The sequence below is a fragment of the Geotrypetes seraphini genome, chromosome 15, assembly GCF_902459505.1.
Source record: "Geotrypetes seraphini chromosome 15, aGeoSer1.1, whole genome shotgun sequence".
Taxonomy (NCBI): Eukaryota; Metazoa; Chordata; class Amphibia; order Gymnophiona; family Dermophiidae; genus Geotrypetes; species Geotrypetes seraphini.
The window spans coordinates 5,941,845-5,955,645 of NC_047098.1; the positions used below are offsets into that span (position 1 = coordinate 5,941,845).

A 13,801-nucleotide genomic window follows, 5' to 3' on the forward strand; every position below is an offset into this window, starting at 1 on the left:
TTCTCTCCTAATGTGACTGGCTTGTATTAGAGTAATAGCTCCGATGTGGGAAGTCATGTGGTCAAGACAGGAGTATTAGCAAATGCTGCATCCACTCAGCAAGGAAGATAGAGAGAAATACTCCAGTCCGGTGGTAATTTCTCGGAGGGTGAGGAAATAAGATTGATTGATTTAATTAGAGGTAGGTGATTAATGTTCTAGAATTTTGACACAAATAACATTTTTAAACGCACTTAATTGCATTTAAGCTTCCCATCTCCCTCCGTCCCTCCCCCGGCTCTCTGGCATTTCATTTTCTATCCCCCTCCCTCCCTGGGAGCCCAACTTGAGAATTTACATCTGCTGTTTAATATTTTGCACTGCAAAGGAAGAAATATGAGGGGGATTCTTTATGCGATTAATCGTTTGATAAAAATTTTTTAACCCCATAATTAATTCCAACTAAAATTTGTAGTTGTTGCCTACCATGCATTTTAAAATAGCACTATCTATCATTCAAACGTTCTCATAAAATATAGTAATATACGCTAGCCATATTATCTTAAATTCATTCTACAAGCAAGAATTTAGGTTCAGAGTCTCTAAAGACACTGTGCATTTAACAATGGTGCTAAACTATTATCTCTTCCTCTTTCTAAGAGATCTCATGTGCCTATCCCAGGCTTTCTTGAATTCAGACACAGTCTCTGTCTCCACCACCTATTCCACGTATCCACCACCCTTCCTGTAAAAAGGTATTTCCTTAGATTACTCCTAAGCCTATCACCTCTTAACTTCATCCTTTGCCCTCTCATTCCAGAGCTTCCTTTCAAATGAAAGAGACTCGACTCATGCAGATTTACATCACATGTCTCTATCATATCTCTCCTCTCCTGCCTTTCCTCCAAAGTATATAGATTGAGATCTTTAAGTCTGTCCCCATACGGCTTAGACGAAGACCATGCACCAGTTTAATAGCCTTTCTCTTGACCGACTCTATCCTTTTTATATCTTTTTGAAGGTGCGGCCTCCAGAATTGTACACAATATTCTAAATGAGGTCTCGCTAGAGTCTTATACCTCCTTTTTCCTACTGGCCATACCTCTCCCTATACATCTTAGAATCCTTCTTTCGCTGTCACATTTTCAACCTGTTAGGCCACCTTAAAATCATCACATACAATCACACCCAAGTCCCGCTTCTGTTGTGCCCATAAGTTCTTCACCCCCTAAACTGTACCGTTCCCTCGGGTTTTTGCAGCCTAAATGCATGACCTTATATTTCTTAGCATTAAATTTTAGCTGCCAAATTTCAGACCATTCAAGCATGTATTTTGTACCTGGGAGGATTGAGTGATTTGCCCAGAGTCACAGGGAGCTGCCGTGGCAATTGAACCCAGTCCCCCTGCTTCTGAGGCCACTGCACTACACAAATAAATGTAAAACATTGATTAAAATAAATTCAACTTGCATTGAAATATAAAAACATTGAAAAACCATATCCTCTTACATTCAAATTTCATACAATAAATGTATAAAAACATATAGTATGATGCTTTTAAAATAATATCTCTCATAATAAATGAACATATCACTCATGTAACTATCCCCCTCCTTTACATGAACATCAAGTATTGGTGTCCAATGATTTACATCTTGTGCTGTCCTTTTTTTTCCTGTCATTCACCTTTTACACTTCTGGCAAGGTGGTTTTTTAGTGCATCACCATCCCCCTCTTTTACTAAGGTGCGCTAACTGATTAGCTCGCACGCTAAATGCTAACGCATCCATAGACTTAACATGCACACGTTAGTGTTTAGCGCATGCTAAATTGATTAGCACGCGCTAATCGATTAGCGCACCTTAGTAAAAGAGGGCCTTTGTTTAGCACTCTGCATCAGTGTGTTTTTTTTTTTCGCAAAAGTGTCACATAGAGGTGGTTTGCACTAGCGTTTTGGTTTTATATATACCAAAAAAAAAATCACCTTAAGTTTTTTTTATAATTTTATTCTGCATCAGTACAAATAGACAAAAAGCATAAAATCTTAAAGCATACTGCAGATATATTATTGACTATTCTTGCTAATAGATATATTTTCTACTAGGATTGCCTTTGTTCTGGGACTTCTTCATTAGATGTGAATTATATTTGAAACAGAATTAAAGTTACAAGTGCGGTATGGTTACATTGATTTAAACTAGAGGTCTGAACGGGGATCGCGGAAATCCCGCGGGTCCCGCAGGGGTCCTGTGGGAATCCCCCCTAACCCACGGGGACCCCCCTCTGGTCCACAGGACTCCCACGGGGACCCCCCTCTAGCCACGGGGATGGAAGGCTTTGGAAGCAGGGTTCATCCATATAATATAATGGACACGTCAGCCTTAGCAAAAGAGGGGGTTTATAAGTTAATTACCTGAACAGAAAACAAAAAAAGGGTTCCACCAAAGAGATTCCACAAGGAAAACAGCAAAAGAAACTGTGGAATCGATGATCCTGTCAGAAGTAATTGCTGCTTTTTATGGGGATGTGCGGGGATGGAGGTAATTCCTGACGGGGACAAGTGGGGACGGAGAGGATCCTGGCGGGGACGGGCAGGGATGGGTGGGATTTCTGTCCCCGCGCAACTCTCTAATTTAAACTCACACTGCTTTGCATAGCTTCTCAATATTGCTTTCGATAAAATAGTTTTTGCTACTTGTTTTTCATTCCCCCATATTTTAGTAGAACTTCTTAAGGTGGCTTTTTTATAATCATATAGTTACATGAATTACAGCTATTAGTGATATGTTCATTTATTAGGTGAGAAATTATTTTAAAAGCATCATAATATTTGTTTTTATAAATGTACATATGATATTTTTAATTTTAAATGTATTGGCATGTATAATGATTTTCTTATTTGAAATTTGATATGATTTTTTGATGTTTTTATATTTCAATGCAAGTTGAATTAATTTTATTCACTGTTTTATATTTATTTGTGTATCATTTTTAGATCTTTAATGCAGGCCTTTCAGCCCAAAACTGGCAGTGTCGGGTCACTGTAAATAAAGAATATTTTAGTCCCAGTTCTGTAGGCATGTATGCTTTTTGTTTGTTTTTTGTTGTTGTTTATGTACTTGTTGATCCCTTTCTCTGTGGTGTCATTAACTATGCTTTTGAATAATAATTTTATCACTGTTTTGGGGTATTAATGTGTATATACATTGTTTGTATGATATTTATGTATGTACACTTTTTTTATTTGGATACTTTCTTTTTTTATTTGGATACTTTTAGCAAATGCAGCCTCATATTTTCCCTATTACACACTTTAGGACTCCTGAGGTAGTCCCTATAGCTGAAACATGGCCTCTGTCGAGTCATGTGAATATTTACTTAATTTGGTTGCCAATAAAGTCCACTAGGTTTGAAGACCTGGCTTTCTTTTCTCTTTTTTTGCTTGCATGATTGATGTGTTTGCAGAGACTAATATCCTTTTTCTATTGGCATTTTGCATACTAGTTCTAAATAATGGATGTCACTATTGAACAATGGAGATATCTCCTTTGTTGAACGAAGAACTCAAGGTTTTAAGGTTTATTAAAAATTTGATTAATCGCCTATCAACATTCTAGGTGATATACAATATAGTTAAAAATGCGGGAATACAAATTTAAAATATTTACTCAAGGTGAGATTGCACCATGGAGCGATATAATATTCTTAGTCTTGGTTATCATCCCTTTTCTAATAATTCCTAGCTTCTTCAGCGTCCCTCCAGACTGGCACAGAATGGATGGGTTTACGCTCCTCTGCCAGTAGGTGGAGACTGAGTACACATTGGCTTTTGGCAAAATAGTATTCCCCCGATGCAAATATCGAAAAATCGCAAATATGGTTTTTAGGAAGGGGAGACAGGAGAGGGCAGCCGGAGCGCCGGCGAGTGAAGGAAATCACTCGCTGTATGCTCCGACCGTCTCTTCCTGTACTAAAGTCAGGCCTCGCCAATCAGAAGCTGCTTTGACACGTAGACTGGCGCGCATGGCGGTTTCCTCTATCCTGTGGCAGCAGGGACATTGACAGACAAACAGAAATATAATGAAGAGTAGCAGCAGCGGTTCGTGCCAGTAGGCCAGAAGAGACCAGGAAGCTGGGATGGAGGGAGGGTAGGAACGGCAGTTTGGGAGCAGGGAAGAGGTGCTGCTGGACAGGGGGGAGGTAAAAGGAAGGGAGAAGGGGTGCTGCTGGACAGGGGGGAGCAGTGAAGGGGTGCTGCTGGACAGGGGGAGCAGGCAAGGGGTGGTGGTGGACAGCCGAGGAAAGAGAGAGACAGAAATAAAGAAAGACAGACACACACACACACATCTGTTCTAGCACCCGTTAATGTAATGGGCTTAAAGACTAGTAAAGTAATAAAACAAAAAGGCTCATCATAAAATGCATTGAGTTAGTTACCATATTTCATTTTGTTTTTTTGTTTTATTTCTTTATACTACCTTAAATGGTTTTGTAAACCACTTAGAATGAGATTGCAATAAATCAAATAGAAATTGAACTTTAACTGTATCATTCAAATAAGGCAAGTACTGTATATACTTGATTATAAACTGAGATTTTGGGACCAAAAATGGGGGTCTTGGTTTATATTTGAGTTGGTGCCCACCTGCTCTCTTCCAGGACATGTTGCAGGTCTCTCCTGAGCCTGCCATATGCCCTAGTGGTCCAGTGGTGAGCCGGGGCAGGAGGGATCCCTCCTGTCTCGGCTCACCACTGGACCAACAGGGTTTATGGCAGGCCCGGAGATAGCCCTGCAAGGCGTCAGGGGAGGGAGGAAGTGGGGACGGGGTGCAGAACCTGGCAGGGCACTTGAATAGAAACCCTCGGTTAATCTGTTTTTTGTTTTTAAATAGAAGATATAATATAAACACTAAATTTTTTGTTCTGTATGGAAAGCCGAAAGGAAAACTCCTGAGACCTAAGGAAGAAATACGTCATGCATTTCATATATATGGTGAAACGGATCATATATATATATATATGATCCGTTTCACCATATTTATGAAATGCCTGAGGTATATATAAAGGAACCTGTACTTACATGCTATTGACGACAAATTGGAGAGGCAGCTGCACAGAATTTATGAATCCTTTGACATGACTGTAAAGTACTTATCTAGTCAAGACTTTTGTACCCATTCTTTAGAGTTATTGTTGAGATTTGAAGACATCCTAGGCTTTTCTATAAATCAAGTCACCATTCGTTGGAGTTGGTACATAAATCATACCTTTCACAGCAGAGCAGCTGGAATGCATTTTTCTTTCCTGGACTAAACGGGAAACAAGAGATATCTTTAAAATTCTCTATTTATGAAATGTTGAATAAGTCTGCATAGGGAAAAGCATTTTTCAGACAGGGAATCAAATTTGCCATCGCTTCCCAACACAGAAATGCCCCATATTACTTAGTTTTACCTGGTCTCACCTTTGAACAGTTCTAGAAAAAAAAAATAAACAGGAAGGGAAACTTTTTTTTTTTTTTTTTTTTAATGCGAGTAGTTGTCATTTATTTCTCCATTGTCTCCCAAACCTTCTGAGTGTAATTAGTGTTGGTTAAAGCCTCCTTTTTATAGAAATGGGGTTCAGATAAGGAATCTTGGTTAATTTTCTTGAATATTTGTTCCAGTTCAATAGGTGAGACATTCTAGACCAGGGGTGTCCAACCTGCAGCCCCGTCCGTGAAGTATTTTGTGTGGCCCTGGTCGAGGGCGATGCAGTGTTTTCCTCTGCTGCCCCCAGGTGTTTACCATCTTGCTGGCTCCCTCCTCTGTCTTGCTGCAGCGTTTGCGCATTTGTGCAGCCCCAGAAACATTTTTTTCGGCCGATGTGGCCCAGGGAAGCCAAAAGGTTGGACACCCCTGTTCTAGACAGATGGTTTATTTCCCTATAGCTACTGCAGAAGGAATCCATTCTGGCTTTTTCACTCTGTCTCTGATGTACTTCACTGGGTTCTCTAGCGCCACCCACAGTTCTTTCCTTCGGCATGTGTGCCTGCAGGAGTGTTTCTTCTGTTCTCCCCATTTTATTATTTTTAATTCAATGTAATTTTGTCCCTTTTTTTTTTTTTTTTTTCCAATTCTTTATTCATTTTTTCATCCTACATCAAGTACACAATATTACATCAATTGAATCATACACATCACTTGAAATTCTTTCTGTTGTCATCTTAAATACATAAAATATCTTCCTCCCCCACCCACCCTTTTCACAGATATTATAATCAAAAAATAACATACATGTGCTATATTCATAGATATTGATTAAACCTATATTATAACTATATACCACCCCCTCCCATAATTATAATTATACTTTCAGTGTAAAAAGGCGTCTAATCATTACAATAAGTTGTCAATGGCCCCCAAATCTTCTTTTTTTTTAGTCTTGTGTAATTTTTCCAATTTCTGATGATATGTTGAATGGCGACTCCTGTCATTATTAATAAAAGTTTATTATTATTATTTGATGAAATTTGACTTTTTATTGTCATTGATGTTCCAAATAGGATTGTATCATATGATAGAGCTACATGGTTTTCTAATAAAGAATTAATTTATGACCAAATTGATTTCCAGAAGGCCATGATACAGGGACAAAAGTATAATAAATGATCTAAATTAGTCCCTGGTTCCAGATTACAATGCCAGCATCTATTTTGTCCCTTTTTTTGAGAAATTTGATACTTGGGGTGATTTTGAAACTCTGCCTGCTTGAGAATTCACAGTCTTCGGTCTGTAGCTGACAGGCCAGTCCCACTGGGTACCTGTTTGCCAGCATGCGTAGTTTTCTCTGGAGCTCAGCGCCGTCCCTGACGTGGTCTCACCTACTGTTAAGCAGGGATTGAGCAAAGGCTGTTAGGCACCCTTCGGAGGCTTGGCAGTGTCTCGCAGGGTGCTGGCTGCGTCTTCGCGCCTCTGCCCGTCTCAGTGCGCATCCACAGGGGTGGAGATATGGTCGGGCATAGGAGTCTGGCATGGAGGAATGGTCAGGCATAGAAGTTCAGATTTGCCTTGGAACCTTGAAACCAGGGTACCGAGAGCCAGAACATCACAGATGGATGCAGCAGTGACAATGCATCTGAAACCAGATGAAAAAGAAAATTCTGTTTTAACTGATGCCTTCCTCGGAAGGCTAATTTATATGTTAATTAGCCTGATAGAAATCAATGGAAGCTGGTAATCAATATAATATCATGGCAGGAGACTAATGAAATACATTTATGGCAGTTCTAACTGCTGGGGGGTGGGGAGTCGGGGAAGTCATTATGTAGAAAAAAAAATGGAAGCGTGAGGACAAGAAAGAAGCCTTTATTTGTTTTCACTTCTCCCCCTCCCCTCTTGATTTTTATATTGTCTGTTCTAAATGTCCTTTTCTAGGATAATGCAAGGTATTGGAGGAGGGGGAAGGGGAGAAAAGGATGAAGAACAATCATGAGCTAGAGTGAGCTGGGTCCTGTTCTTAATAGGTAGGAAGATTTATATTGGAAGGGGTGGGGGAGGGGGGTAAGGAATTTAAGAAATGGAGCCATAACATTTTCCTTCTTCATGGGCTCTAGACTGACATAAAGGGGTCACTGTTCAAAATGGTTTAACTAGCCAGAAAATAAGTGACGAAATAGTCTAGTGGTTAGAGAAGCTGCCTCAGCACCCTGAGGTTACGAGTTTGATTCCCACTGCAGCTCCTTGTGACTCTGAACAAGTCACTTAACACTTCATTGCCCCAGGTACAAAATAAGTACCCGTCTAAAATATGTAAACTGCTTTGATTGTGTAAAGTAAACCACATGGAAAAAGCAGCTTCTAGTGCAATGTGTCAACGATTGGGTTCTGTATCACAAGTTGCTTGCAGAAAACTGTCAATCATGTTTTCAACTCTGCTTCCTTTCCAGGGAGCTGCTCCTGCCCCCTAAGTTTGTTTTCTGCAAGTGAGTTGCTCAGAAGTGCTTCTGATTTGCTCTGCAGTTTTATTATTTTGGGGTATTTTTCTCAGTGTTCGTTTGGAGGTTTGGTGACCAGAGGTAGAGAATGACACGGTGACAGAATTCATCACCGTTCCCATTCCCTCAGATAACCATGGGAAACCATCCCCATGTCATTCTTTAAGGAGAGAGGGCAGAATCAGAGCATGAATGGGCACAACCACCGACCCTCATGCCTTGCATTGAAGAATGCTGGTGTAGAAGGACTGAGGTTGAGATAGAACGAAAGAATGACACGGGATGTTTCCTGTGGTTATCCCCGGGGACGGAAACGGTGATGAATTCTGTCGTCTTGTCATTCTTTACTCAGAGGTTCCTACTTGTGGGGACCTGCCTGGGAGAAGACGCAGACCTGCATGCTGGATGTCTGCTGCTAGCAGGATCAGCCCTTGGGGACACCTAGCTAGCTAGCCAGCCTGCTTTTATATTTTTTTTAGCACAGGGGCCATCCCTTTCATAGCTACTCTCATCCCTGATTTACTCAGGAGCTTAAGCGCAAGCTGTTTGGCTCCTTCCTGACTTGGCTAGGACTAACAGTGAGCCCACCCAAAAACTTAAACTATCCTTCCCCTCACTAAAAAGTATCCTCTATGCGGGAAAATTGGGAAAATCTCTCTTCTTCAGAATCACAGGGCTTTGGAATAACCTTACTACCCCACTATGGAATCAGGTCTCCTTCCAACTATTCCGTAAGCACCTGAAAACTAGGCTTTTCACAAAAATGTAATGCTCTCCTCCCCCTATACTCGACCACCAAACCCAATATGTTATTCCTTCCTTTATTAAGCTCTTGTAAACCGTGCCGAGCTCTATAATCATGGAGAGGATGCGGTATATAAACTTAAAGTTTAGTTTAGCCAGCTACATAGTCTTCTCTCCTTCGCAGCAAGGTTTTCTGGGGGTTGAGGCTCAGTCTGACTAGCAGCCATAAGACCAGTTGTCCTGCAAATCTGTGAGGCAGAGTTCTCCTTTTGTTCCAGCTGAAATCCTATGTTGAGGCAGGCAGGGAGGCATCGCATGGTACAGTGAGTAAGGCTATTATAACCTATAGGGAAGATTGGGTGAGAGGGTCTCCAAAACTAATTTTTGAAGGTTACTGCAGCCAGAGCCTAGGTCCCCCACCTCTAAAACCCCTTTCCCTGCATTTTTTTAATTTCAAGGAAGTCTCCACAGGCCGTCTTTTTTGCATGATTTTACTGGTGGTGGCCATCTTGGATTTTAAACAATCTTTTTTTTCTGAAGCCTCCATCTGCCTCAGACTCTCTCAGTTTTGCTTAAAATCAACAGGGATGGACTTCTCAGGCTGCCTTTTACCTATATCATGCCAGGTTTGCACTGGCTGGAGAGCATCCATGTCCAACAGAGCATGCAGGGGAGAGGTGGGAGCCTTGGGCTCAGCTCAGCCTCTTTGTCCTCCAGGTCTGGAGATCTGCATGAGGTGTGTTCCCAGGGGAAGAGATCCTTTCCGGGCCCCTCCGAAGGTAGTTTGGCCAAATTCAGTCACATGGGTGCCACAAAGTCCAGAAGGACAGGCGGGGAGGGGGGGGGGGTCCATGTTGGGGTTCTTAAGATCCCCAGTACAAGTCCTCAGATTTTGTGAGCCTTATGTGGAATGTCTATTGGAACTGCAAAGGGTCTTCAGCATCTGTTTGCAGTGCATCAGTGGGGATGGCACAGGGGAACTCCCCTTAGCATGCGCCCTGAACAGACAAGGACACACAAGTACAAGGGGGCACTCGGAGAAACCGAAAGGGAACAGGTTTAGAACCAATGCCAGGAAGTTCTTCTTCACCCAGAGAGTGGTGGACACATGGAATGCACTCCCTGAGGTTGTGATAGGGCAGAACACGCTACAGTGATTCAAAGAAGGTTTGGATAAATTCCTGAAGGAGAAGGAGATTGAGGGGTGTTGATAGAAGTAGAGATAGGTTATAGGAAGAGTCAGGGACCACTTGACAGGTCATGGACCTGATGGGCCGCCGCGGGTGCGGACTGCTGGGCGCAATGGACCTCTGGTCTGACCCAGTGGAGGCAACTTCTTATGTTCTTATTAGAACAGTGTCCCGCAAACATTGTGACTTCGTGGCACAGTAAACTCCAGGCCGTGGCTGGAGGGCACCTGAAAATGTGCGGATGTCGACATGATGACATGTTGACATCTGCGCATGTGCAAAGACTCTCCAGATGGGGCCCTGAGCTGCCAGTGGGGGGTGCTGGAGCAGGAGAGGCGGTTCATAGTCAGTCGCGCGCCGACAATGGAGGGCAGACAATTCAGCGCAAGACATCAGCGCGCCGCGGGAAAACTTAGTTTTAAAGAGCTCCAAAGCGGGGTGTGAGTGGGGGGACCCCCCCCCCCACTTTACTGCATTGTGTTCGCACTGCTGTTGGGGGGGGGGTTGGGGGGTTGGAACCCTCCATTATAGAGAAAATTGAACTTTTTCCAATTTTGGGGGGAAGTTCCGTTTTCTCTAATGTGGGGGGTTGCACCCCCCCCCCAACGGCAACAAGAACTGTATGCAGTACCCACACCCCCATCGGAGCTCTTTAAAACTAAGTTTTCCCGCGACGCGCTTGTGTCTTGCGCTCGATTGTTGGTGCGCTGGTGTCTGGCGCGCGATTGTCCCGTCACCGGAGAGGCACAGAGAGGAGAAGAGGACAGGTGCGGGTGCCGGCTGACTGCCTACAGAACATGCCTTTCGCTTTACTTTACACCCTAAACCAGTATTTCTAAACACACCCATCCAGCCAGGTTTTCAGGATGCCCACAGCGAATACGCATGAGAAAAATTAGCATGCGCTGTATCCAGATCTATCTCATGCTTGTTCATGGTGGATATCCTGAAAACCTGGCTGACCAGGTGTGCCGCAGGGCTGGGTTGTGAGTCCCCACCCAAAACGCTGCTCCTGTAGCTATGTCTAATTGTGTACGAAGTTTCAAAACAAGAAATAGTATTAATGCTGTATAAATTTTCCAGGGTTTCCTTTTGTACGTGCTTCATCTTCCGTACTCCTCCTCTCAGTTGACCCATCATCGTCCTACGGCAGTTCTACTCCTTTATTCTGACTTCACTGGAAGATGCATCTAACCACATCCTATGTGACCTTCTCTGCCTTTCATTATAAGGCAGTTTCCGTCGCACGTTGCATATCTTTGAGCCTAATGTAAGGGGTGAGAACCGATTAAGTGGAGAGCAGGTGGGGAAAGGGGATGAGAGAGGGAGGTTGGGGCCAAGGGATGCAGGAGAGTGGTCTGTATAACTAGAGTTAGTAGCCATAGTAGGAGTAGCTGGGGGGGGGGAGGTTTTATTTAGAATTTAGAGGAGGGGGTAAATGTTAGGGTTGGGGGGGAGGCCGCCAAAGGGGAGCAAGAGAGTTCTTTCTCCTCTGGGAAAACAGTAGGATAATGAAGGCAGCCTGGACTGCCCTGCAATTTCTTCAAACTATTTTGCATGAAATACTGCAGGCAACCGCTCCCTGATTGGATGTTGCTAAGCAACATCATAATCATCAGGAAATTAGGTTGGGGGGGTGTCTGTGTGGGTTTTTTTTTTTTTTTTTTCACCCAGTGTATGTGTTTGATTGCAGGGCTGTGTGTGGAGGTTAAGCAGAGACAAGAGCGAGCGGAACAAAGGGAGATAAATGGGATTCTCTCCAGAGCCACCAAACGGCATTCTACGGTAGGATACATTGTTTCACCTTTCTGGAAAAAGAATCTGCATTATGCCGAAGCGCAAGAGATTATTAGACTAGGATGGGAGTCAATGAGGAAGTTTTTTCATTTGAAATGTTATCTGAGGCAAGAGCATAGCTGTATCAAGATAAATATAAATATCTCATGAAATGGATGAATTTTTGCTATTTTGCATATTGGGTAAATATCCCACAAGCATAGATCAGAGCTTTTAAAATGCTATATAGGTTTTCACCTTCACGTCCTGAATTATCTTATCATCGTAATTATAAAAATAATTGATTATGTTCTTGAACCTTTGTTTGTGACATCTTTTGTGTTGGATTCTAGTTTGCCTCCCCCTGGCATTTTCATGCCCTGAGCATGGGAGCCACTTTGCAATGGCATCAACTCTTGTGCATGGTTTTCTTTGGCTCAGCTGGACAGAAAAGGGTCACCTAGTACATAACAGTACAAAGTTTTCTCTCAAGGGTATTTTTTTATTGCACAGAATTCTTAGAAACAGCTTTTTAAGCCGCAGCAAGCAGCTTGCCTTCACTTCCCGAGTGGGCACCAGTCGTCCTGCACACAAGGCTTTCTGTAGGAAATTAATGGAGTCGGAATCATGAAGGTGCTCCTGTTTCTCTTCAGCTGTTGTATTTCATTACCAAGGAAATGTTAGTGCTTCAATATTTTGGGCGTTTCCCCTGTTAACCATATCTGAGAAAACCAAGAGGCTCTGCTGGGCTGATTTTTATTTGAATCTTGGTGCAGGTATCACGCTGACACTCTTATAACTGTATTGTGTTAGTACTCACAGACACAGTAAAGCAAATAAAATACAAAACCCTCAGCTCTTACAATTTTATTGTGAAATAAAAATGTATAAACATGAATTTTAGCAAAAGCAAGAGGGATGATGGAGTAAGATGAGGCTGGCTCAATTGTTAGGCAGTTGTCTAGGGTAGCAGTTTCCAAACTATGTTCTGTATTTCCCTGGGACACTGCAGCAGACTGACAGGGGAGCCATGAGATATTTTAAGGCCCTCTTCAAAAGGACTGGTGGTGATGCCCAAGTCCTGCCAGCTGAAAAGATCTACCGCCCAAGTTGCCCCTCCATGCTGCCTGAGCAGACTTCAGCAGTCTGCTACTACTAATAAAGTGAACTTTGAACTGTACACCCAGGGCTGAATTATTGACATCTCATCCTCACAACTTCTCCGTTATGCTGTGCTTCCCTCATCATCGAGGTCTTTCTGGGCTTTCTCTTGAGTGTCTTCCGGTGGGCATTGACATCATCATAAACATCATCACAGCTTCGTAGGCATTACCAGCATTGAGTCACTTGATGCATGCCTCTCAATGACGCCATCGTTCATCGATGCATGCCACCTCTTGGGGTTACCAACATTTTGACACTTTGCTACACCTATGGTACTTCCTGCATGGCACACGGTACCGGTGTATCCATCTCACCTTATGCAGTCGGACTGGTCATGCGATTGCAACGACGTTGGCTTTGATGTTCTCTCTCTCTATACTTGGTACCGGCCTAGCTTAAATAGCATTGGAGACCTTACGGTACTGTTCTATCCTCACGCTCTGTTTTGTTTTGTTTTTTAAACTCCATTGACACTCGGTACTGATTCTAATTTTTACCTCTGTACCATTGCTATTTCGGTGACTCAACTACATTGAACGGCATCAGTGCCTCCACTGTCTCCGTCTGTACTGGCCTATCCTCAGCAAAGTATATCAGTAATACCTGTCATCGCTCTACCTACCAGTACTGACAGTCCACGACATTCATCTTTTTGGTACCGAAAATCCTCGATACATTCTGTAAATATCGGGGCCATAACCTTCAGAAGCCTCAAACTTCAGCTCTTACAAAAAAAAAAAAAAAAAATCAGCTCAGTCTTTTTGACATGCTTCTAGAAATCATACCTGGAGTGACTTCTTCTAGAATACTCATAACCTCCTCCAAACCAGTCAGTTTATGGCAAGATCAGCTTTTGATACATTGATGTGACATCCAGAGCATTGGCTAAGTCTTTTGCTATGAGACGTCTTCTGACATGGACATTCACGTTCAGGATCATTTACTAAATAATGCCTGTCTTCGCGAAGAGCTC

The 13,801-nt window shown here is 42.7% G+C and overlaps 1 protein-coding gene across 5 annotated transcripts in view; it reads left to right on the forward strand.

The window, feature by feature from the left end:
* Positions 1-13,801, forward strand: part of PHC2 (polyhomeotic homolog 2) — a 150,880-nt gene that overhangs the window by 7,661 nt on the left and 129,418 nt on the right. For 3 of the 5 annotated variants that reach the window (XM_033922373.1, XM_033922376.1, XM_033922377.1), the window contains exon 2: positions 11,582-11,673. The exons of 1 other annotated variant lie outside the window; for it this stretch is intronic. The gene's annotated coding sequence lies outside the window, so the exon portion shown is untranslated. Of the gene's footprint in view, positions 1-30; positions 182-11,581; positions 11,674-13,801 lie in introns of all 5 variants that reach the window. One more of the 5 variants, XM_033922374.1, reaches the window with a different exon arrangement.